The sequence below is a fragment of the Mesoplodon mirus genome (assembly GCF_964341445.2).
Source record: "Mesoplodon mirus genome assembly, chromosome: 11".
NCBI lineage: Eukaryota > Metazoa > Chordata > Mammalia > Artiodactyla > Ziphiidae > Mesoplodon > Mesoplodon mirus.
This window is the reverse complement of record NC_138987.1, coordinates 100417359-100428745: the sequence shown is the minus strand read 5'-3', so window position 1 is coordinate 100428745 and position 11387 is coordinate 100417359. Positions and strand designations below refer to the sequence as shown.

General features: G+C 38.9%; 1 long non-coding RNA gene across 1 annotated transcript in view; it reads right to left on the bottom strand.

Annotated features, from left to right (window-relative positions):
• Nucleotides 1-1723: 1723 nt before the first annotated feature.
• Nucleotides 1724-11387, bottom strand: part of LOC309811679 — a 127516-nt gene continuing 117852 nt past the window's right edge. The window contains exons 7-8 of the long non-coding RNA XR_014295226.1: nucleotides 2321-2358; nucleotides 1724-1910 (exon numbers count right to left, since the gene is read on the bottom strand). This is a non-coding gene — a long non-coding RNA (uncharacterized lncRNA). The remainder of the gene's footprint in view (nucleotides 1911-2320; nucleotides 2359-11387) is intronic.

The following is an 11387-nucleotide window of genomic DNA, read 5'->3' as shown; positions in this document are numbered from 1 at the left end:
TTTTGAGGGCAATTTGTTAGTTAAAATGTACAATGTGCATAGCCATTGATCCAGCAGTCTCCCTTTCTGGTACCCACCTGAGAGAAATACTTGCGCATGTGCACGAAAAATGAGAAGGTCCACTACAGCTTTGTAATCAAAAAGTGAAACAATCTGCATGTATGTTGACAAGAAAATAAACTATGGTATACTTAATTTTGACAACACCATGCAGCAGTAGAAGAGCAGGAAGTAAATATATATGTGGTCACATAAAAATAGTAAAAAACTCAAGTTGCAGAATAATAGGTATTAGATCATATGTTATATTTTTAAATTATGTTTCTATATGTATTTAAATGCACAGAGAAAAAGTCTGGGCAATACCCACCAAAATGATATGGGAATCCATATCATCTTCCAGGCCTTACCAAGTTCTTACAAGAAGAGATTTATCAGAATTACCTAGGAAGCTATTACAAAATACACCGGTTGGAGCGTTTCACCACCACCACCCCACCCAACCTGGGTGTATTTTTGGTGAAAGAATTCATTGCAAGCAGACCTGCACTACAATAAAAGTGGGGGGTTTTTAAGTTATTTAGGAAAAGAAAATGTTAGTAGATGGATTAGTAAATTAGGATTTCAACAGGGAATGAGAAACACTGGAAAAAATAAATTTGTTGGGAAATAGAAAAGCATTCTTTTAAATCACATTAAAAGATAAATATCAATTTAAAGAAAACATAATAATAATGTATATAACTTACCTTTATAAATTTATAAATTACTTTTATATATAAAAGAAAATGGATAACAATTACAGCACAAAGGACAGATGGGGGTAATGGAAGAATACCATTATAAAGTTAACACAATATGTGAAATGGCATAATATTATTTGAGGGTAAATTATAATAAGCTAAAAATATATACAAGGCTTCTCTGGTGGCGCAGTGGTTGAGAGTCTGCCTGCCGATGCAGGGGACATGGGTTCGTGCCCTGGTCCGGGAAGATCCCACATGCCGCAGAGCGGCTGGGCCCGTGAGCCATGGCAGCTGAGCCTGTGCGTCCGGAGCCTGTGCTCCACAACGGGAGAGGCCACAACAGTGAGAGGCCCGCGTACCGGGAAAAAAAAAAAAAAAAAAAAAAAAAATATATATATATATATATATATATATATACAGTAAACACTAAATCACTAAAATTATAAAAGTTATAATTAATAAGCCAATAGTAAAGATAAAACTGAATCATTAAAAAAATACTTAAATCAAAAGAAGGCAGAAAGGGGCTTCCCTGGTGGCGCGGTGGCTGGGAGTCCGCCTGCTGATGCAGGGGACGTGGGTTCGTGCCCCGGTCTGGGAGGATCCCACATGCCGCGGAGCGGCTGGGCCCGTGAGCCATGGCCACTGGGCCTGCGCATCCGGAGCCTGTGCTCCGCAACGGGAGAGGCCTCAGCGGTGGGAGGCCTGAGTACCGCAAAAAAAAAAAAAGAAGGCAGAAAAAGAAGAAAAATAAAACACATGGAGCAACTAGAAAACAGAAAGCAACAGGAAAATTTCAATCCAACCATACTGACAGTATCAATAAATGCAAATGGTTTAAACTCTTCTAAACTCTGTAATTAAAAGGAAGATATTGACAGAGTGGATAAAAAAAGCAACATCCAACCATATGCTGCCTATTTAAAAAAAAAACACTTTAAATATCAAGACACAGATTAGAAGTAAAAGGATGAAAAAAGATACATTATGCAAATACTAATCAAAGGAAAACAAGAGTAGCTATATTAATACTAAAAAGGACTATTAACAGGGATAGAGAGGAATATATCATAATGATAAAGGGTCACCTCATCAAGAAGACATTTCAGTCCTAAATATGTATGCACCTAATAACAGGACTTCAAACTTCATGACGCAAAAACTCTGAAAAGAAAAAGTAGACAAAGTTTGCAACTATGGTAGGATATTTCAAAATTCTTCATTCATTATAGAGCAAGTAGACAACATCATTACAGATATATGGTACAAGGTAAAAATTTGCAGGATAAAGCTAAAGCAGTGCTTAGAGGGAAATGTACAACATTAAATGGTTATATTGGAAAAGAAGAAAGATCTAAAATCAACTTCTCAAGATTCTATCCTAAAAAATTAAAAAGAAAATGGGAAATTAGCTCAGAGTAAGCAGAAAGAAGAAAATATTAAATGAAGAGTGGAAATCAGTGAAATAGAAAGTGGAAAAACAGTAGCCCATATCAATGAAACCTCCAAGTTTCTTTGAAAAGATTGATAAACCTCTAGCCAGATTAATCACAAATAGAGAAGAGTCAACTTACCAATGTCAGGAACACAAGTGGGGACATCATAGTATATCCTGCAGAAATTAAAAGAGTAATTGGAGAATATGCTGAACTACTTTATGTCAATATATTGACAAATACGATGAACAAATATCTTGAAACACAAACTATTAATGTTCACTCAAGAAAAAAGAAAACTTAGTGGCCCTATATCAAGGAAATTGAATTTATAGTTAATCTTCTCACAGAGAAAACTCCAGGTCCAATGACTTCATTGGTGAATTATACCAAGCACATAAGGAAATATAATCATATAATACAAACTGTATTGCAAACTTTTCAGAAAACAGAGTAGAAACAATTCCCAGCTCATACTATCAGGCTAACATTACCCAGTTACCAAAACCAGACAAAGATATTACACAAAAAGAAAACTACAGTTTAATATCTATCATGAACATGATATAAAAATCCTGAACAAAATTTTAGTAAATGGAAAACCAGTGATATTTTTTAAAAAAGGATAATATATCATGTTCAAGTTGGGTTTATCTCAAGATATAATAATAAACATAATATAATACAAAAATAATCAGTGTGATTGGCCATATCAGCAAACAAAAAAATCATATGATCATCTCAATACATGCATAAAAATCACTTGACAAAACTCAACAAGTATTCATTATTAAAAACATCCTTCCACTGACTATAAATAAAAGGGAACTTTTTCAATGTGATAAAGTTCATCTACAAAAAACCTAGAGCTAACATCATGCTTAATGATGGAAGAACAAATGCTTTCTCTCTAAGATGGCAGACAAGGTAAGCATATTCACTCCCACTACTTTATATAACATGGTACTGGCAGTCCTGCCCAATGTAACAAGAGAGGATGAAAGATGAGGCATGCAGACTATAAAGAAAGAAGTAAAGCTGCCTTTACTCACAGATGGCCTAAGGAATGTAAAAAAAAAAAAAAGTACTACTAGAACTAAGAAGTGACTTAACAAGGACACTGGATACAAGGTCAATATACAAAGATCAATTGCATTTCTATGTACAAGCAATGGACACTCTAAAAGTAAAATTCTTTAAATGTATCGCTTGGCTTTCAGACTTCAGCAAGTTTCCAGTGACTGTCCCCTCACAGAAACATCAATTTGAACGAATATCCACATGCAAAAATACCTTCACAAGAGCTAAGGATTCCACGTGGGGGTTAGAGCACCTGGGTGGAGCACAGCAGTAAGAAAAGATGCATTGAGGAGGGAAGGAAAGACAGTTTCACATTATCTCTGTCACCCCTTCCCCAACCCCAGGCAGCCCAGTGTGAAGAGAGACACCCTCCCAGTGGGAGAAAGTGAATGAAATGAACACTTGACTTTACTAAGGCCCCAGGACCAGGCCTACCCCAATGCCAGACTGACCCCTGTGGCCCCAGGCTCCAGCAGAACCAGAGCCCCGGCCTGCCCCAGCAAACCTCAGCACTGGGCCAGCCCCCATGGGACCAGGCTTGATGCCTAATATTACAGTCCTAGACACCAGGCCTGCCTCTGTGGACTCAGGTCTTCAACCTACCACCACAGCCTTAGGTACCAGACCTGCCCCATGGATCCAAGTGCCAAGCTCAACCCAGTGGACCCAGGCTTCAGGCCCACCCCATGATGGACTGAGGCACTAGGCCTGCCCACCTGTTGACCCAGGCACCAGACTTGCTTGCTGAAGGGCTCCAGAGCAAGCCTGGAGATAAGCAACAGATGTGCAACCCAGAATCTCTGGATGGGCTGCCTGGTGAAGGGCTGTCCCTGTCGAAATCTGTCTGTAAAGACTAGAAGAGATGCCTACTTCTTCAAGTGTACATACATCAACATGAGGCCACAAGGATCACAAATAATCAAGTAAACATGCTATCACCAAAGTAAAATAATAGAGCTCCAATAACTGATCCCAAAGTAATGGAGAGCTATGAACTGTCCGACCAAAAATTGAGAATAATCCTCTTAAAGAAATTCAGTGAAATGTAAGAAAATACAAACAACTAAATGAAACTAGTGATTTCCTGGGTATGACACCGAAAGCACAAGCAACAAAAGCAAAAATAAACAAGTGGGGCTTCATCAAACTAAAAAGCCTCTGCAATGCAAAGGAAGTAATCAAAAAATGAAAAGGCAACCTACAGAATGGGGGAAAATGTTTGCAAACCATAGAGCTGATAAGGGATTAATATCTAAAATATGTAAGGAACTCATACAACTCGACACCAAAAAAACAAATAACCTGATTTAAGAATGAGCAAAGGACCTGAATAGATATTTTTCAGAAGAAGACATCTAAATGGCCAACAGGTATATGAAAAAGTGCTCAGTGTCACTAATCATCAAGGAAATGCAAGTCAAAACCTCAATGAGGTAACACCTCACACCAGTTAGAATGACTGTCACCAAAAAGACAAGAAATAAGTGTTGGCAAGGATGTGGAGAAAAGGGGACCCTTCTGCACTGTTGGTGGGAATGTCACTTAGTGCAGCCATGATGGAAAACAGCATGGAGGTTCCTCAAGAAAGTAAAAATAGAACTACTATATGATCCAGCAATTCTACCTCTGGGTATTTATTTGAAGGAAATGAAAACACTAACTTGGAAAGATATGTGCACTCCCATGTTCGTAGTAGCATTATTTACAGTAGCCAAGACATGGAAGCAACCTAAGTGTCCATCAATGGATGAATGGATAAAGAAGATGAGGTATATACACAAAATGGAATATTATTCAGCCATGAGGTAAAAGAAAATCCTGCCATTTGTGGCAACATGGATGAACCTTGAAAACATGCTAAATGAAATAAGCCAGACAGAGAAAGACAAATACTATACGATCTCACATATGGAATCTGGAAAAAAAAATGACTGAATTCATAGAAGCAAAGAATAAGAATGGGGGGGCAGTGGCAGTGGAGGAAACAAGGAGATGTTGGTCAAAGGGTACAAAACTGCAGTTATGTAGGATGAATAAGTCCAGAGATCTAATTACAGGCATGATGACTATACCTAATAATACTGTATTGAACACTGAAAATATGTTAAGAGAGTAGATTTCAGGCAAACTCATCACAACCAAAAATGTAATTATCTGAGATGATATGTTAATTAGCTTTACTATACTAATAATTTCATTATGGATATGTAAATCAAATCATCAAAAATATATACAATTTTTATTTTAAAAGATATAAATAAATTTAGTGTTAATTAAAATAGTGTCAAGAACATACTATACTTAGGAATAAATTTAGCAAACTATGCACAAGATTTATATACTAAAAGCCACAAAATATTACTGAGAGAAATTAAAGACATAAATAAATGGGAAGATATATCCTGTTTTGGATCAGAACACTCAATAGTGTTAAGATGTTAGTTCTCCCAAAATTGATCTATAGATTCAATGCAACCTCAGTCAAAATCCCAGCAGACTTTTTAAAAATGAAAATTGACAGGGACTTCCCTGGTGGTCCAGTAGTAAAGAATCCACCTTCCAATGCAGGGGACGCAGGTTCAATCCCTGGTGGGGAACTAAGATCCCACATGCCGTGGGGCAAGTAAGCCACAACTACTGAGCTCGTGTGCCTCAACAAGAGAGACTGCATGCTGCAAACTACAGAGCCCGTGTGCTCTGGAGCCTGCGCCACAACTAGAGAGAAGCCAGCGTGCCACAAAAGAGCCCGTGGCCTCAACGGAAGGTTCTGTGTGCTGCAACTAAGACCCAGTGCAGCCAAAAAAGAAAAAAGAAAAGAAAACTGCTCTGATTTTTTCAATACCTACGTGTAAAAGAGACTAGGAAAATACAGCCACTGTAATACTTTAAGACAGCATATAACGGAGGAGTCTTAAAAAAAAATTGACAGACTGATTCTAAATTTACATAGAAATAAAAGGACCTGATATAGCAGAAACAATTTTGAAAAAGAACAAAGTTGAAAGACTTACACTACCTGATTTCAAGACTCACTATAAAGCTGCAGTCATGGGCTTCCCTGGTGGCGCAGTGGTTGAGAGTCCGCCTGCCGATGCAGGGGACACGGGTTCGTGCCCCGGTCCGGGAAGATCCCGCATGCCACAGAGTGGCTGGGCCCGTGAGCCATGGCCGCTGAGCCTGCGCGTCCGGAGCCTGTGCTCCGCAACGGGAGAGGCCACAACAGTGAGAGGCCCGCGTACTACAAAAAAAAAAAAAAAAAAAAAAAGCTGCAGTCATCAAAACAGTGTGGTCCTGACATAAAGACTGACAAATGATCAGTTGATCAGAATAGTGAGTGCCAAAATACAAATAGACAAAGGTGCCAAGGTAATTCAAAGGAGAAAGGGTAGCCTTTACAACAAATAATGCTGGAACAACTGGGTAGCCAATCCTTTCCTCATACAGTACATAAAACTTTACTTGAGTTGGGTCATACACTTAAATATAAGAGTTAAAACTGTAAAACTTCCAGAACAAAACGTAGGAGAAAATAATTGTGATCTTGGGTTAGGCAAAGAATTTTTGGACACAAAATGCACATAAAGAAAAAATTGTTAAACTGGACTTCATAAAATTTGTTTATATTTGTTTTTTAAAATAAATGTTATAAAAATGAAAAGGCCACAGAATAAATATTGCAAAACAAATATCTGGAAAAATATTTGTAAACAAAATATGTAGGGAACTCTTACGACTCAACATTAAGATAAATAGTGCAATTAAAAAACAGTGTGCAAGCCGCAGAGCACAGGGAGATCAGCTCGGTGCTTTGTGACCGCCTGCAGGGGTGGGATGGGGAGGGTGGGAGGGAGGGAGATGCATGAGGGAAGGGATGTGGGAACAGATGTATATGTATGACTGATTCACTTTGTTATAAAGCAGAAACTAATAAAAAAAAAAAGTGTGCAAAAGATTTGAACAGATACTTTACCAAAGAAGATAAATGGATGACAAATAGGCACATGAACAGATGTATTGCATCATAATTAGTCATTGATGTAGTGAAAATTAAAACCACAGTGTCATATTACCACATACTTCCTAGAATGACTAAAGGAGACAGAGAATACCAAGTGTTGACAAGGATTCAGAGCACCTGGTTCTCTCACACATTGCTGATGGGACCACAGTGGTACAGCCAGTGTGGAAAATAGTGTGACCTTCTAATAAAGTTGAACATACACTTGCCATAGAATCCAACAAACCCACTGCTAGTTATTTCCCAAGAGACATGGAAATGTATGTCCACACAAAGGCATTTCAGAGTAATTTTATTTGTGATAGCCAAATACCTATCAAAAGGTAATGAATGGGGGCTTCCCTGGTGGCGCAGTGGTTGAGAGTCCACCTGCCGATGCAGGGGACACGGGTTCGTGCCCCGGTCCGGGAAGATCCCACATGCCGCGGAGCAGCCGGGCCCGTGAGCCATGGCCGCTGAGCCTGCGTGTCTGGAGCCTGTGCTCTGCAACGGGAGAGGTCACAGCAGTGAGAGGCCCGCGTACTGCAAAAAAACAAACAAACAAAAAACAAAAAGAAACAAAAAAAAAGGTAATGAATGGGTAAGTAAACTGTGGTATTTCCATGTAATGGAATGCTACTGAACAATACAAAGAAACAAACTACTGATATGTACAATAATATGGATGAATCTCAAGAGCATTATGCTAGCTGAAAGAAGCCAGACACAAAAGACTACAGATTTCATTTATACGTCAATCTAGAAAAGGCAAAATTATAGAAACAGATCTGTTCCTGGGTTGGTGGGGGGAGTGGGGACAGGGATTGACTGCAAAGGAGCACGAGGGAACTTTTTTTCTTTCTTTTTTTTCTTTTTGGCTGCACTGTGGGGCATTCTGGATCTTAGCTCCTCAACCAGGGATGGAACCCGTGCCCCCTGCAGTGGAAGCATGGAGTCTTAACTGCTGGGCCGCCAGGCAAGTCCCTTGAGGGAACATTTTGAGTGAAGGAAATGTTTTCTATCTTGATTTTAGTTGCGGTTACGGGACTGTATTCATTCAAAACTCATTGAACAGTACACTTTAAATGGGTGAATTTTAATTGTACATAGATTACACTGCAATAAAGCAGATTTTTTAAATGGCATATAATTCTACCAAAATTAGTCATTTATGATCAAGGAAAATTATATGTGCTACTTTAACATTCATAATTTTAGATGTAGTGTTAACTTTCTGACTCTTAAGATGATGATTTTACTGAACATATGTTGCTTAATTAATCTCCACAGTCAGATTTACTCTGTAACTAGAAAGAGTATTCAGCAAATTCAGTAACAGCAGCAATAATATTTCATCTTCCAAATGTCCGTATGTGTTTAGACCAATTGAAGACATTGTAAATTTGCTCTCTTAGAATGGCTGAAAATTAGGTAAAGAGCTCCAAGTTCTACACTGAGTAATGATCTAGAGTAGACAGAAGTATACACTATTTTAAGACAATACTAAGAGTCCTTAAATAGTAGTCTCATTTTTCTCCAACTTAATCACAAAGCTCATAAAGTTATACACAATACAAGGAAACAATCGGGGCAGGTGATGAAGGAAGAGGAACCCGGGCCATCTAGGGCTGTAGTGATGAGACTAGCAGAACCGGGCCCTTCGCTGAACTGAATTCATCATCAGTTGGTTTTCCTTTGTCAGGGTGGCAAGTTGCTTCAACCTACTCCCTTTGGGACTTCCGGTGAAGTTTCTTTATAATTTCTCTAGGAAAATCCTGAAATGATTACTTCTTTCCCCCTCCACTACTTTCACTCTGTCATCCTCTCCTAAACTAATTCTCCATTTCTTTTGTGTGGATCTCTAGACCACTGGAGAGGAAGCATGTCTGATTTCACATTTTATATGCAGTATGATCTTAATTCTTGAATAAGAGTGCTAAACACTAACACAAGTCACGATGCTAGTAAGAGCCAGGTTAGGGATGTGCATGTGGAATCTAAGTCTGGAACGCGGGGGTTCCCTAGAGAAAGACAAGGCAGTGCTGCCTCACAGCTTAGTGCACCCTGGGAGCAGCTTGTCACAGTAGACCTTTCCAACTGCCAGGCTGACTTCAGCTCTCCATCCGTGCATCTCTGCAGCTCTTACCCCTGAGCTTCAACAGAGGGATTAAGCTATGACAGAATAGGATTGGGGAATCTTACCACTTATCTCTGCCTGTAACAAACCAGGACAGACTGAAGTGCTGGATCAGCTACCCAAGAATCAGGATGTAAGGGCTAGACCTTGGTTAGAAAAAATAGTCACAGGTAGTCATTAGAATGGGCCCAAAAGGCTGAACCCTGGCCCAAAGAGAAAGTTAAAGCCCTTGTAGAGACTTCGCCCCTATCTTATTGCCAAATAAACTTTGGTTAAATTTTTTTAATAAATGGGAAAAAAATCTTACCTCTGCAGGTTCCTGTGACACACGGTTATTACCTAAAGACAGAAAACATTCCAAAAAAGACTGACTAAGATGTTTTCAAGTGGACAGGTCCTCTCAGGAAGCATCTTCTGGTCATCACATTACATGAACAGAACATCATGTAATGACTTCTGGAAAAACCTATCAGCTTGCTATGGGGATGTTATTGACTTTTCCACATGTTTAAGCCTTTTTTCCACATCTGATATAGGCCTTCTGTAAACAAGGTCTGTGCCTCATAACAACTGTGTCCTCTGCAATACCTGGGAAGGGGCCCTGGTCATAGCAGATGTCAACCATGTGATTAATTTAAAACGTTAAATTTAACTCTGTGTATCCAATATCACCCCCCCACACACACACACACACACACTTTCATACACACACATAACAAACTAGGTCTCTAATAAATTCTGTTCATCAGAACAGCAAAAGACACACTTTTAAAAATTACATTATTTTATCTCTATAAAGGCCAGAAAACCATTTTATTTGTTAACACTCTTTAAAAACTAACCTTCATTGTTTTTTTCTTCCAGGAGTATACATTTTATTTTTAGAAAATTTACAAAACAGAGATAAGCAAAAAAAAAAAAAGTGTAAAAACCACTCATAATTCTACCACAGAGAAACATATTAACATTTTGATATATTTCCTTCCAATATTTTTCTATGCTTTTTTTTTTTTTTAAAGAAGATGTTGGGGGTAGGAGTTTTTAGTAATTTATTCATTTTTGCTGTGTTGGGTCTTCGTTTCTGTGCGAGGGCTTTCTCTAATTGTGGCAACCGGGAGCCACTCTTCATCGTGGTGCGCGGGCCTCTGACTATCGCGGCCTCTCCCGTTGCGGAGCACAGGCTCCAGACGCGCAGGTTCAGCAGTTGTGGCTCACGGGCCTAGTTGCTCCGCGGCATGTGGGATCCTCCCAGACCAGGGCTCGAGCCCGTGTCCCCTGCATTGGCAGGCAGATTCTCAACCACTGCGCCACCAGGGAAGCCCCGCTTTTACTTTTATATACGTTTCTTCCTTTCTTTTTTTTTTTACTTCATGAACATGTTTTATTTTTTAACCTAACACTATAATCATATTTCCATCAAAATTATCACTAATTTTTAAATATACAACATTATTTTAAGTGACAGCATAATCTTTCATCACATGGCTGAACTAAAACTTATTTAAACACTACTTCAGTTGGGACTTTTAAGTTGTTACTAGTATTTCACTACTAGATACAAGACGCTTGTGGAAGATCTGTCTCTATCCCCAGGCCTATGAGTGGAAGTTATGTGCACTGGGGAATAGAGAAAGGGTAAAAATGTGAGCTGACTCCACCATGACAGAGACATCCTTCTTCTCTTCCAGGCCTAGCACATCAACAGACTTCCCTTAAGAACGATCTTTTAAATTATCATTATTTAAATACTAAATATAGTACATAGAGCTTCAGTTTCTTTACCTCTGCATCCCAGCGTGGCTCACCCAGTCATCCAATTTGCCCAACTCATCTTTACACTCATTCCTCCTTTCCAAAAATTGGTTTCTGTCTTCCCTAATACTAATGACAGTTCACTTCATGAGAAGAACACTTCAAACTTTATGCAATCCGATAATCCTGCTGCACTGTAATCACATGTAGAAAATACATAATTAGACTGGATATTATCA